The sequence below is a fragment of the Mesocricetus auratus genome, unplaced genomic scaffold (assembly GCF_017639785.1).
Source record: "Mesocricetus auratus isolate SY011 unplaced genomic scaffold, BCM_Maur_2.0 Super-Scaffold_100004, whole genome shotgun sequence".
NCBI lineage: Eukaryota > Metazoa > Chordata > Mammalia > Rodentia > Cricetidae > Mesocricetus > Mesocricetus auratus.
Genome location: NW_024429189.1, coordinates 24,908,116 through 24,923,269, shown reverse-complemented (window position 1 = coordinate 24,923,269; position 15,154 = coordinate 24,908,116). Strand labels below are relative to the sequence as shown.

General features: G+C 34.9%; 1 pseudogene; it reads right to left on the bottom strand.

Moving 5' to 3' along the window:
* Positions 1-14,253: 14,253 nt before the first annotated feature.
* Positions 14,254-14,926, bottom strand: LOC101841794 (annotated as a pseudogene).
* Between the last annotated feature and the right edge of the window lie 228 nt (positions 14,927-15,154).

Genomic DNA, 15,154 nt, shown 5'->3' with positions numbered 1-15,154 from the left:
GTGCATGCTTATCTTTTAGTGACCAAAAATATTTTGAATCTCTCTCTCTCTCTCTCTCTCTCTCTCTCTCTCTCTGTCTTCTCTCTCTCACACACACACATACACACACATATATACATATATATATAGTATTAAATTGAAAATATGGTATTAGAATTATCATTGACTAAAATTTGTCACATTATGTGACAAAGAATTGTGTACTGAATAAATCAGTAAGTTAAAGAATTTTGTCTCCTTGGACTGAGGAACAAAATATAATGGCACATTCTGGAGAAAACCGTTTCTGAGAATTATATCTCATCAATCACTGCAATAAAAGCTCAAAAATTAAGATTTCACTGTATACCTGTAAGTGAATGCTACTTCTGAGATATATTAATGTTTTCCTTTGAAATTTATGATGAGCTATCAGAACAAATATCTACATTTTTAAAATACTTTATAATTTCATCAGTGCATATAGGAATATATTCCATGTTTGCATATATTACCATAATTGTAAAAGCAAGTGCTGATAGAGATTGAATTATCAAACTGTTCTTTTGGCACCAAAAATTTATTTGTTCACATTAGAACTATTAACAGCAAATTCAAGATCAAAAGTCAAAAACTAGTTATGTGCCAGATAACATACTGATGAAAAAGATAAAAGAAGTAATTGACTTAGAACGCAAGTGTGCAAGCACACAGACACATGCAGGGACCTTTGGATGCAAATCTGAACAGAAATTAAGTGAAGGATAGACAGGGGACTGCTGAGCCTAGCCCAGGTGTTGTTTTACTGGTTCAATGATCAGGAGACTATGCCATGCTCTAGACACTCTTGGTCAGTCTGAATACAAGAAGTCACATTTTGAAGAAAAGGGCCCTAAATGAAAGGAGGGGATTTACAAGACTCCCACGCTTTATAGAAGAGCAAAAACAAACAAACAAAATATAATTATTTGAGATCACCATAGCTAAATTAGGAGCTGAGTTGTCTGCCACTTCACTGTGACCAGAGATTGCCACATTGGATGCTATTTCAAATGTCAGTTATCTATAAAGATGGCAAATGTGGGTGGGAGAGAAAGAGGGAACATTTGACCATCTGCTCTGTGATTAAATAGGCCTATAATTCAAGTAGATAGTATTTGCTATTTTTGCAATTGACAGTCAATAAATGTGTCCATTCTTCCATGATGCCAAGAGTGAACATTAGCTACTTAACCAAGAAGAGGATTTACATCTATTATTGGTAATTATGGATTAATAGATATGAAAATTCATCTTCCCTTCTTTTGTTCTCCACTACAATAAAATGCCTATTTTAATAAAATTTTAATGGCTTTCCCTTTAAGCCATTAAAGGGAAACATGCATTATGTAAAAAAAATCAAAATTTGGATGACAAAAACAAAGAGATTTGATGAACATTTCATTTAGCTACCTTCATTAATAAAGACCACTGCCAATGGCCTATAATGGACAAGTTGTGTTTTGAGCTTAGGTTAGGTCTAGAGTCTTATTTTCTAAATCCCAAAGCTAAGTCCTACAAACAATTGTTTTTATTATATTTATTTATTTATTTTTGGTTTTTTGAGACAGGGTTTCACCACGTAATTTTGCAGCCTGTCCTGGAACTAGCTCTTGTAGACCATGTTGGTCCCAAACTCACAGATATCTGCCTGCCTCTGGCCCCTAAATCCTGGAATTAAAGTCCTGCACCACCACAACCCAGCTAAAGCATGTTCTTAATCATTTTCCCAATGTTATTTGTCTATTGTCTGTCTGTCTATCTATCTATCATCTATCTATTTATTAATTTAAATTCTGTTTTACATTCTAATCACTTTTTTCCTTCCTGCCCCTCCTTCCTCACCCACCCCCCATCTACTCCTTCCAAAGGGTAAGGCCTCCCATGAGGAGTCAACAAAGCCTGCTCCATTTAGTTGATGCAAGACCAAGCTCCTTCCTACTTCATTAAGACTTCGCATGGCATTCCACCATAGAGAATGGGCTTCTGAAGGTAGAAAATAAAGCAAAGACTATTTTTCCTGGTGTGTTTTGCTAACCATATAAAAACATGAGAAATGTCATAGGAGTCATCCATGAAGAAAAATTGTTTAATAATTTAACCTAATAACATCTTCAGATAGTTATAATATTTTGACATTTCAAGTCAAGATAATGCTTCACCTTTAAAAATTGGAATCATTAAAGTAGCTCATTTGAGTCTTAGTGCCTCAGAGTGAGACTGTGTGATTGACTTTTGACATTAGTTGCAGATGTATATCCAGCAATGAAGATCAGCATGAGTTTGTATGTAGTAACCATAAAGGGGTTGTGAGATTTTGGAACAGTTTCGATTTCCCTCTCCTCCAGGAGACTGTCTGAAGCACCAGTTTTAGAATGGGATGCTGGTAGTCTGCAAGTCTTCCCTCATTTCCATTTTGCATGGAGTTCTCTCTTCAACGGGTTCATTCCTGAGTTTGAGCGACTTAATCATGTTTTCTTTAAAATAAAAACAAGTGATATTGGTAAACTTAATTTTTCAGTAACTTTCTGAATCTCCATCAGTTTCTTTGGAAACGTACAGTACATTGCTTTGATTTACTTCAGATTTGACTTATAACTTTACTAAAAGTCATAAATATTTTGTTCTTTATTATGAGCATGATAGCCTAACATTTATCACACATGACTTAGTATTACAAGTAAAATATTTGAATTGCCATGTTGCTGATTTAAAGATCAATACAAGTACATTTTTTTGTGAGACATGCAAAGTAGATAGATGTCATTGTTTCTAAACATTGAAAAACAAATCACCTGAGCAGAAAGGAAATTTTCCACTCACATTTAAATTTTTGACAACTATTTGTGCTGTGCTCTGGTCTATAAGCGAAATGGTCATTAAATCATATTATAACTCAGGAAACATCCACCGTGAAGTGGGAAATAAGCTGAGATATCAAGGTTTTTGACATCCTGTATAACTGGGCAAACTGCATGTTTAAAAATATCTGAGCCTTCATTCTGTTTGTATGTACTGATTAGTTGTCTGCACTCTCTACATGGTTTTTATGGCTCCAAGATTTCCAGCTAAACACATCAGATAGATGTCTATTTAATCACGAAGCATCATTATTGTCATCCACCTGGCATAATTCATGGGTTTCCTTTGGTAGAAATAATACTGCTGTTTGTGATAATATTCATCCAAAAATCCTTTGCAGCACTTACTTATCGGTCAGAGGCCTACTTCTGATGTAGAGCACCAGATTCCTATTGTGATATGTTTGCTTGTTGCACCTCCTAGAAATACATTCTTGCTATTATAATTTAAATTAGTACTTCAGAAGAATCCCCTGATCCTCAAATCACTTTCTTCATTGCCTTGGTTTCCACTCCTCTTCATTTGTGAGGATGTAGTTAAAAATATGACAAATACATTTCTCTTTAACTTCATGTATCAAAATGTTGTGTTGCAGATATAATCCAACTCAGGAGATTAAAATAAAAGAATCTGGGCTTTTGATTCAACCAAAGAGAGGCTTTTCAAGCACGAGTGTTAAAAATATTTAGGTAAGAGTGGGGTTGCTGGGTCTTGTGGTAGGTTTATTCCCATTTTTCTGAGGAATCTCCATACTGATTTCCAAAGTGGCTGAACCAGTTGGCACTCCCACCAGCAATGGAGGAGTGTCCCCCATTCACCACATCCTCTCCAGCATAAATTGTCATTGGTGTTTTTGATTTTAGCCATTCTGACAGGAGTGAGATGGTATCTGAGAGTTGTTTTGATTTGCATTTCCCGGATGGCTAAGGATGTTGAGCACTTTCTCAAGTGCCTCTCAGCCATTTTAGACTCCTCTATTGAAAACTCTCTATTTAGTTCTGCAGCCCACTATGTCCAAAAGATGCCCATTCATACAACAAAGATGTCTGTTCCACTATGTTCATAGCAGCTTTATTTGTAATTGCCAGAACTTGGAAGCAACCTAGATGTCCCTCACCTGAAGAGTGGATAGAGAAAATGTGGTACATCTACACGATGGAGTACTATTCAGCAGAAAAAAATAATGGAATCATGAGATTCGCAGGCAAATGGATGACACTAGAAGAAACCATCCTGAGTGAGGTAACCCAGTCACAAAAAGAGAAACATGGCATGTACTCTCTCATATATGGATTTTAGACATAGATCTGGGGAGTGCCAGCCTACAATCCTATGGCCAGAGAGTCTGGGAAACAGAAACTTTATTTAGTGGCTGATCGAAGAAGAGGCAGACTCCCTTGGTTAAGTACTGAGCTGAACTCAAGAAAGCCAGTAACAGAGAGGGAGGACTGATGATCAAAGGGATTAAGACTGGACTGGTTTAACCCCCAGAAACAGCTGACCAGACAAAGGTTAACTCTTGAATCCCAGGCATCAGCCTGGGAAGCCAGCATGGGACTGATCAAGACCCCCTGAATCTGGGTGGCAGTGAGGAGGCCTAGGGAATCTATTGAGCCTTGGGCAGCAGATCAGTACCCATCCCAAGTATACACACGGACTTTGGACTCCCATAGAACAATGTGAGGTGCACTCTCACCCCGAACTCTTGGGGAAGGGTCTAGGACCTGCCCTATATGAAATGACAGACTATGCACACCCCCATGGAGGGCCTCACCCTCCCTGGGGAAATGAGGGGATAACAGGGGGGGGTGGAGGGCTCGGGAGGAAGGGAGGGAATGGGAGAGGGACCTGGAACTGACTTTAGAAGCAACCTTGTTTCTTATCTAAATTTAAACTGGAAAATAAAATTAAAAAAAATATTTAGGTAAAAACAGCAATGGTAAGCAGTAAAACCAAGCCCCCGAGTCTGCCACTAATGCCTGTTGAGTTCTTGCCCATCCATCTTGAGAAATATTGAAAAGATTATGTTCAATGTCTTCAAATGTTTGTTAAATGCTAAATGCTTTATTTATTTATTTATGAGCATTTAGTGAGTCCTGGAAAATGAGAAAGGAAAATATAACAGCAATGAGTTCCAATTTTAAATATGTATTTAAACTAAATCTTGAAAAACATTTACTATGTAAGAAATTGAACTAAATATAAAACTGGTTGCTACAGTTACACAGTTTAATTATTGTGTGGATTGTTCCATGGAGTTTCAGAGTTGAGAAAGTTATCCTTTTTTAGCAGTAACTTTGAATAATGTTGGAAAATCCCATAACACTTCAGATGCTAACCCAAAGCTTTAGTTGCTATATTTCCCTAAATGCTTATTAATTTCACCATTTCTTATTTCTTAATAATGTTATTTGTATAAATTATACTTTAAAATCTCTCAATTTTTTTTTTTTGGTTTTTTGAGACAGGGTTTCTCTGTAGTGTTTTGGAGGCTGTCCTGGAACTCACACTGTAGACCAGGCTGGCCTCGAACTCACAGAGATCCACCTGCCTCTGCCTCCTAAGTGCTGGGATTAAAGGTATTTGCCACCAACGCCTGGCAGTGTCTTTCAATTCTTTAAAAAATATATTAAATGAGAGGACAGAAGGGAGAGGCAACTGGGATTGGTATGTAAAATTATATTGTTTTTAATTTATACAAAATTAATTTAGAAAATCTGAAAAACCACACAAAGGTTATTATGCACTTGGAACTTTCTATGTGATATTAAACTGTGTTCTATTATTTAATCTTAAAAACAACTAATGTATTGTTATACCTGGTCCTTCTTCAAATGCTATGACTGAATATATAGCATAGATATTTTAAGTAACTATGTGTCTTTTTATCCATAGTCTAAAGCAGATATGAAATGTTTAAATTGACCAAGAAATACAAAGTACACAAAGAGTCTGTGATTTCTCCTGTCTACTGGTAGAGTGAATGGGCTTTTTTATTCAAACACAAAAATGGCATATTGCAACTCCCCAGCATCTCTTCTGGGAATCCAACTTTCCTAAAAATGAACACTGCTTATTGGATTCTATGTAAATTTTCAACATTTGCTATTCTATTTTAATAGCTGAATACATCGGAGGACTACATTGCATCAAAAGTGTAGGTAAGGAATTCATTTGGCAAAGAAAAACTCTGAAGATTATCCTCTTTATGTAACAAATGCACAAAGGGAACTGCAGTGTGTAGCTAGCAAGATAAAACCACTTAGTGATATGAGCTTCTGAATTATATTTGATAATGGTGTTTCAATTTCAAATATATCCCACATCATGATCTCACTCTTTAATCCAAAGTAGGGATATTATAAAGAATTTGGTGTAGTTGAAACATTCAGGGTTGCCAGGATCCCATCCTATGTGGCTGACCCGGGCAGCTGATAGTACTTGGTTAAGCTTTTGGTTTGCTTCAGTAGAAAACCTGCTCATCCAGAATGCTCACTAAATCCACTAATAGAAAGATAGTATCTCTTCCTGCCCAGCAGTGTGTTGTGATTGTTAAGGGTTTCATCCTAAGAATCAGACATTTTTGCTGCGTCACCATCTGCTGATAATCTACCTGATTTGAATAATAACGTTTCCTTCTTCTTTTTACAAATAATACAAGCTCTATCTAATAGTCATTTTGTTTTATTTTAACTACATTGCAACATGGGGCAGCTGATTCCTGTGTAGATATTTATCTTCTTTATTGGCATGGTTTATACATTACTTCATGATAGAGATGATATACTAAATTAACATTTCCTAAGTTTTCTGAATTCTTTGTACATCCTTGATTAAAAAAATAAGTCTTATACACTGTTTTGGAAATGTATATGTGGGAATATATTTAATTACAGCAATAATATTTGTTATAAATATGTAGAAATAATTATATAAAGAGTATACACATGTCCTATTTACTTTTCTGTTATTTCAATAAAAACACTAGGACCAAAGTTCTCTAAAGAAAAAAATGAGGGTACTAGAGTTTATTATTCCAGAGGAGGATTCCATAACGTTGTAAGGGCAAGGAAGCAAGCTGTAGTCATACTGACAGGATCAGGAAGCTGAGAAAACAATCCTCAATGACAGTATGAAAGAAAGACATTTGAGTGAGGTTCTTCACTCACAATCCCCACTCACAGTGTTGTAATTTTCTCAGAAAGACTTCTTAATCCCCCAAACATTGTTACCAACTGGGGACTATGTGTTCAAATGCTTGATCCTATGGAGGATGCTTCTGATTCAAACAACCACAAACTATACAGATTCATTTTAACATAAAATATTTACACATATATGTAGATGTTTATGGTATAATGTACATGCATACATTATTTCTGCATATATTCTATAATAATTCATATATATGTGATTTTAATCTGTAGTATTATTTTGAAAATGGTTGTTGCCTAGGTTAAGCCTGTATGTAAACATGCATGAAAGAAGATAAAGTTTCTAACATCCTCAAGTATGTATTAAAATAGTTGCAATCTACACTAAGTACCTGATATTTTCTTGCTGCTTTAACAATTTAACACAATTATATAATCTTAAACATATCTGCACACTTTTTATGTTTTCCAAATGATAAATATGAGATTTAGGAAGAGTCTCCTTTAAGAAACTCAGCAATGAAGTTGAAAGCCTTTCTTCACATCTTTTTAGCCTTTTATTCTCACTGATTACTAGTTACTGTGACTTCTTCCTTGTGGTCATGATTATACTGATAATTCAGGATAATTTTATCAGTAGTCTGAACACATCTGTACAATCTCTACCATGCAATGTAAGATGTGAGAGGGATTTAGGACACGTGTTCATGAAGGTCTTATTATATTCTCTATAATAAAGAAGTAAATTATTATAAATCATAGCACATGTTCATGGTGTGTCATATAATAAGGAAATGTCAGGGTGAGGAACAAAGAGAGGCAATGACTATGAAAGTCATTATGGTTAAAATGTTGTGAAAAGACATGCCAGGAATATGAAATAAAGGAGCATGAGTCTCAGGCCTTAAGTTCAGCAGTGCATGGGGATATTCTTGGAGAGGAACAAGGTTTCATCAAGTATGAGTTGGAAGAACAGACTAAGAAATTAGTATAGATCACCCAGAGAAAGTAGTGCTGTATATGTGGAAGTAAGAACAATCATATAAACTCTGCATGCCAATTACTTAGTATATGGTTCATATTGATTGTCAAGTTTACACAATTTAGAATCATCTATGGCAAGTGTTTCAATGAGCAATTATGTAGGAGTATGTCTCAGGGACACTGTCTTGAATATTGAAATGGGAAGACACATACATAGCATTTCCTCAGCAGGGGCTACCAAACTGGGCAAAAATGTAGTGAGCAAATTAAATATGAATACATATGGTAAGCATTGTTCTCTGTTCTAGACTATGCATGAAATGTGACTTGTCTATACAAGATCCTGTTGCCTTGATTTAATGAAAATGAGGGGTGTAGCCAGGAATTGTAAGTCAAATAAACCCTCTTTCACTTAACTTGCTTTTTAAAGAGGATTTTTATCACAGCTACAACAAACTATAATCAACATGTATCTTTCATTTAAAGACATTTGTGGTCATTTGACATTGTTAAGGAAACTAACAAATCAGTGTGGTGTGAGCTCTAACTCACTTCAGTGTGGGAAAACACTTTCCTAAAGTGATATATACTACTTTTATTGCTCTTAAATTAAAGCCAAGTCTATCAATATGACAGAAGAAGAAAAAGATGGAAATTGTATAAATTGAGATATTTCTATTAGAAAAACAAGAAACGTGAGGTAAGCAATTATTCAGAACACAGATTTCAGTACTGACTCAATGTTATAGCTTGGCAAATTATAACAGTCCATATTGTATGGAAGTATTTCAGCTAATTCTCCAGACACTGCAAATCTGTGCAGCAGGTGGGAACAGAAAACTGAAAGAAACTTAGAAGTTGACTGCTGTCTCCATTTAGAATGTACCATTTTCCATCAACTAGAAATACCATTTGGACTTTTACTGAATATATTCAAATCATTTCTTTTTTGATACCATCTGATTAATATGCCATGATATTTCCTCTAAATATTACTGATGTCTCTCCATAATATATTGTGCTATTTTTTCTTTTTGTTGTGATGGCAAAAAATAATTTCTATGGCATAAATAAACCTAGGAAAGAATCATTGATTAATATTTGCATAAATTCCATTCCAGCCACGTAAGAAAACATAATTTGGTGGACCATGTCATGATAAGAAGCAGTAAAGAGAGAAAATGCATGATGTATCTAGATTCTCCCTTATATTATACTATTTACATTCTCATTCTATTGAATTATGCAGCCCACATTCAGGGCAAGTTTTCCCATCTTACTTAATTCTCTCTGTTACCTTCCTTAAAGATACAACCTGAAAAATATTTCAGTAAGGTATATGTATTTCAATCCAGAGACAACTAGAGATGTGCATTAATTATGTAAGTCTTCTTCAATCCATTCAAGTTGACATTCAATATTGGTCATCACAATCCACTCCTTATTGACTTAACCTTCCTCACAAATACTTCATTATGACAATATATTAAGATATATTTCAACTGGTATAACAGTGATTGACCTATCCCAGCTTCCCTACACTTTATAGCAGCACAATTGTTATACATCCTTGTGATTGATACACTTAACCAGAGTATCCCATATCCTGTCTTTAAAAGTATCAACTTCACAATTCCAAATAAGAATTGTGAGTCATCCTTCAGATCTCAATTCAGATATCACCTTTTCAAAGAGTCCTACATTAGAAATGTCAACACTCTGATATGTGTCTCCATATTGGCGTTTCATCGTTGTCATTTTCACAAGTGCTGAATATAGATTCTAAATGCCTTAATTTTTCTTTCACAAGCTAGAGATAGAATCATTGAGTACAATAACCAAATAAAATTAATGATTATTTCTGAGATTTTTACATGCCAGGAGAACCATAAAGACAATTAGTTTTATATAATAGTATATTTACAACTTCTAACATTATGATTTGACATGGTAGATAGCAATAAAACAATTTTATTCTTTTTTAAATAAAAGAATAAGAGAATTAAGTCAAATGTCTGATCTATAACACAGTAAGACATTATATCTATGCCTAAATATTGACATAGAAGCTGGACAACATTGATTGTTTTTCCCTTAGTGTCTAGTTCTACTGTATCTTCTGTTTCAAAAACTAAGATATATATTCACATTATTTTTCTCACATCCTTTGTAGTATGAAGAACTGTATGGAAATATTTTCTTAGGATGATATTTATATTAAGGCTATTCTTGTCTTCTGAGATTAATAATAAAACACAAGTTACAATGATGCTAAAAGTTCAACATATCTTCAAAATTCAGAGTTCATCTCACTGTTGAGTCACAGAGTTTTAAATGAAGTAGGTAAAGCCATTCAAATTTCTAAAAGAATACAGAGGAATAAAATGAATTATCAACATGCAAAAATAAACATCAGTTTGATTTTGGTTCAAATATTCGCTTACAGCCATAATCCTTAATGACCAGAGTACTGTAGCGGGAATGACACACATATGAACTCAGATACTGTGACAACATGCGCAGGGCCTGTACTGGTCCAAGCCACATGGGATTAGTGCACAGATATAGAGGAATAGACATAAGTGCCCATCCATACCCATGAAACTATTCCAAAAATAAAATTAGTTTTTCCAAGTTAGTCTCATTGAAAATATTAACCACTTAAGTGTAGGCCAAATACCCAGTGGTAGAAAACAAACAAATGAGATCAAAGTTATTTTTGAAAACTTTTGTCTCATATTACTTTGCTTGCATGTTGTTTTTTTTTACTTTATGCCCTTTGCTTGTATGTTATATTCAATTTTGTGCTTTTATGGTTTTCTTTTGTGTATGCATATATGTGTTTCATGAACCCTTACTCCTCCCTTCTTTCCTTCTTTCTTCACTCTCTTTCATCCCTCCTTCCATGTATCTTTTAGCTGGAAGGTTTTATACTTTCCATCTGGTCCCGCATACATTTTTATATAATCATTCAGAGGCTTAATATTAACTATAATTGTTAAGTTGATAGCTCAGGCTCATTCCTAACAAGCTCTTAGATTTAAATTAACCTCTTGCTATTAATCTATGTTTTGCCCCGTGGCCTTTGTTCACCAGTAATGCTCTGGCATCTTACTTCTCATATGACTACAAGGTATCTCCTTGACTCCAAATTCTTTCTCTCAGTATCTCTGTTTGGGTTTCCTGCCATAGACTAGAACATCCTTATTCATCAACAATAAAAGCAAGACATATTTGCAGTATAAAGGATGTCCAACATAATTTCCCCTTTTCTGTCTAATTAAAAAGAATATATTTAACTTTAACATTGTATACTTATATATAACAAAGCAGGTATCAAGCAAGAACTACAGCTATAATATTTAGTCTATTTGTATTTGGCAAAATTAAAGTAAATATTCTATCATCAATCTTGTCTTTGTGAGTCTGAAGTCTTGTATCTAATTTATCTTTTAACATTACTAATAAAAACTATAATTGTAACTATCTAGGCTTCAACTCCACCATAGACCTCAGGACAACATAATATTACCTATCTTAACAGGAAGTGTATTGTAAGCAACTTCCAAACTCTAGAAATAACAGAGCTAACTTGCTTCCTGGAAAAGCACCTAAAGTTTTTCTGTGATGTTGGGGCATTCATCTTCAGCTTACAGGCCTAGAGTATGTGACAGACTTCTCAGTGAAGCAAGAAATTCAAAACTGGCCTACCTATAATGTCAGATTGTCAGTAATATTCATCTGTGTCCTGTAGAATGTGTGGTGGACTCTTCCATGAAGCAGAAAGCCAGAAGAGCTGTCTCATCTTGTTTTGGCAAGTTCAGTAGTCATCTTCCTCTGGGTCCTGTATGTTCAATTTATGGAGAACATTGTCAAGCAGTCCAGAAAAGAGCAGTTCTTGCCCAAATGGCTGACATTGCCACACTGAAAGCAAATTTCAGTGTCTATCATCTCTGAAATAGTTGGTCCTGCCAGGAATAGACATGTCATGAAAAGACTAAATTCTCAAAAAATTTGAATGCCATATTCTATAGTTCTTTCAAGCATTTGAACATTACCTATCCATCTGAAATATATCTCTGTATATATAGAAAACACAACTAACATGACTACAAGTTTGACTATTATAGGTGACTACTAATTTGTATTTCTTAACTATATATTATGATTTAAAATGAGATCCATAAACATAATATCTTAAAAGAGTAAAATATACATGCAGTATAACAAATTGACCTTAAATTTGTATAAATAAACCAAAATCCATACCAATGTAAAGTATTCATTTCTATATCATATCTTCCCCTTTTTAAAATATGAAATTGACCATGAATATTAATTATTTATAACAAACCCCTTTAAATGAAAACAAACATGTATAAACAATATTTGGGGAATTTGACTGTATTTTTGTCCTATTTCCTGCTGATTGGGGGCTTTGGTGGTCTTATGAAGATCTTGAAAAATTTAGAATTATGGTTAAATATTGGTTGTAGTAGTCTGTAATTTTGCATTGTCTCAGTCAGTTGACTTGGAGATGTTCTGATGTTAGATCACCTTGGTCATTGCTCTCATCAAGACCTCTTTGTGGGTGTTCTTACTTAATCAAAATATATTATCCTGAAGGAATCCACAGCTTCTCATCTTCTGTAGTAACAAAAACAGACCCGCTTTTACAAAGCAACATATCTTTAAACTTAAATTTTGAAGTCAAGACACTTTTAATGTAATTATATTTTGATTTAACATAACCCCCACAATCCTATGTCTCTCAGAAGTTAGCTCATTAACAGTCAAAAAATTTAAGGAAAACACAATAGTATACTTAATACAGACTCTCTGTGTATTTTTTATATTTACGAGGCTCACTTTGTTTTTTATTACTTTATTTTTCCTTTAAGGACCTCAGTTTATTAAACTTAAATTATTTTTATTTTTATCTACAACTCTGTTTATCCCCTATCCTCTTTCTTCCAAGTATGTCTATACTTATCAAACACATTGTGACCCCTTTAGAGGCCTTTTTGTCTGAATCTGTATTTATTGCATATCTGTAATCATTTTCTGACCAGGAGAGTTTTTAAAATTCTAAGCATGTTTGGCCAGGTCCAAGGCTGCAGCTTTGGATTCTGGCTCCTCCCTGCTTGGCTTTCTGGCATGGCAGAGATAACAAGCTTACATTCACCTCTGGGAAACAGTACTAAGTAGCATGTAGCTGTGCTCTTAGGCCTGTGGCTAAGATCTCAAGCCTAGAGTTAGTGGCTTGGAGAAGCCTCTTTTTACCGTGGCCCCTTTAAGAGACTGTGGGAATGAACCATGTTTCTTAGCTCACGGAGGTTAGTGGCCAGGTCCACCTCAAGGACAGCTGTCTGGAGATACATCTCTACATCATGGCCAGCATGAGAGTCTAGGGAGGCCAGGAAGCCACTCTTGTCATGTGTATTTGGAATCCTTTTAAAGTGTTTATTTAGGTCTTTTATGGATTTACACCAGATGGTGGGCACCAAATGTAGCAGTAAACTTTTCTGTTGTCCCATCTGGTCCTGCAGCTGCTTTTCAAATAATCATTCTGAGGTTTAATATTAATTACAAACTGTTTGACCAATGGCTTAGGCTTATTAATAACTATCTCTTACAAGTAAATTAGCTCATTTCTATTTTTATAAAAATGGTGAGTAAAAGGAGAAACATGGATTGATTTTAATTGTTTTTTTCCATATTAAAACCATCTGTCATGATCATAGCAAAGAAAATTCAGTCCTTCAAAAATCATGCAGAAATACTAGGTAATAGATAGGAACATATACATTGAAAGTAGGCAAAATATTTTAACAAAATTTGTCTAAAATGTACAAAATTTCACAATGAAATGTTTTAATTTATATGGTTTAGTAGTAATACCAACCTGATTCAGTTGCTTGAATCTTTATTTTAGAGTATCTATTTTTATTTGAAAATATCTTTTTGTATGCTATAAACCACTACCTGCATACCACATGTAAGCTATCCTGTCTTTCTTCAAGTTTTCTGGACCACACAATTAAAACCTGAATTTCAGATATGACTACAAGCCTATGGTTATCAACAGCAGCAAGGCTGGGAGGACATTCACAGCATAACAGTAAATCCCTCATTCACATTCTTAGATCTGAATCAAATACACAGAATGCAATGGAGTCCATTAGTTGTAACCTGTAACCCAGCTCGGAACTTGGTTGCTGTGCTCTTCTTTGTGCTACACAGACATTCTGACTTTGAAATCTATGCTTTGCAAGAGAACAGGTAATTTCAGATCAGAGGAAACCATTCAGGGAGGCATGTTGGGTGATGTCAGCAGCCCCCTTCTATTCTTGCTTATGTAGACTATTCCTTTCAGTCCTACATTGAGGCCTCCTTGTATATCCATTTCTAGTATGCAACAACCATCACATAGTCCCATGACTGCACTCCTAGGAGATCACAACAGTGATAAAATATGGAAGGTAATGTTTTCTCCTCTTTCTGCTCTCCTCCTACAACAATAGCAGCAAGAAAAGACTGGCAGGAATAAGCCTTGATCTTCTCCCTCTGTGTCTGTCACCATTTGTTAATAAGAGTATGCAGACCTGTTTGTGAAGTTCAGTAAGCATGGCTTTCGCAGCTTTTGTTAGGGTCATATGCTGCAAATGTGTAGATTTCCACAGGAAATAACCTTCTTCTGCCAACTTCTTATTGTTGATTTCCTCAATTGCTTCTTCCCAGTGTGAAGTCCTCACAACTGCAATACATGTTCTGTAAGGATGAAAGCATTCATTGCTGAGTTTAACTTAAACTTTATCATCCACGATTTCTGACTCAAGTTTCTAGTGGTATTTTGATTGTAAGAACATTATTGCCTCCAGCATGCCTATCCTGCTAACCCCAGTCATATAGATAAGTGACCTGCACACCCCACTCAGTCTCATAGCCTCAGTCACTCAAGCTACACCAGCAATATCCTCTGTACCTAACTAATTTTTATTAATCTATGTATTACCATGTGGCTGTGACTTACTCGCATGAGGCACACAGTGAAGGTCTTGGTATAGAAATTGTTGCCTTGAAAAATAATCAAAAGTGGAAAGTTTCTGCTCAACTCTATTAAAATGCAGTGTCCC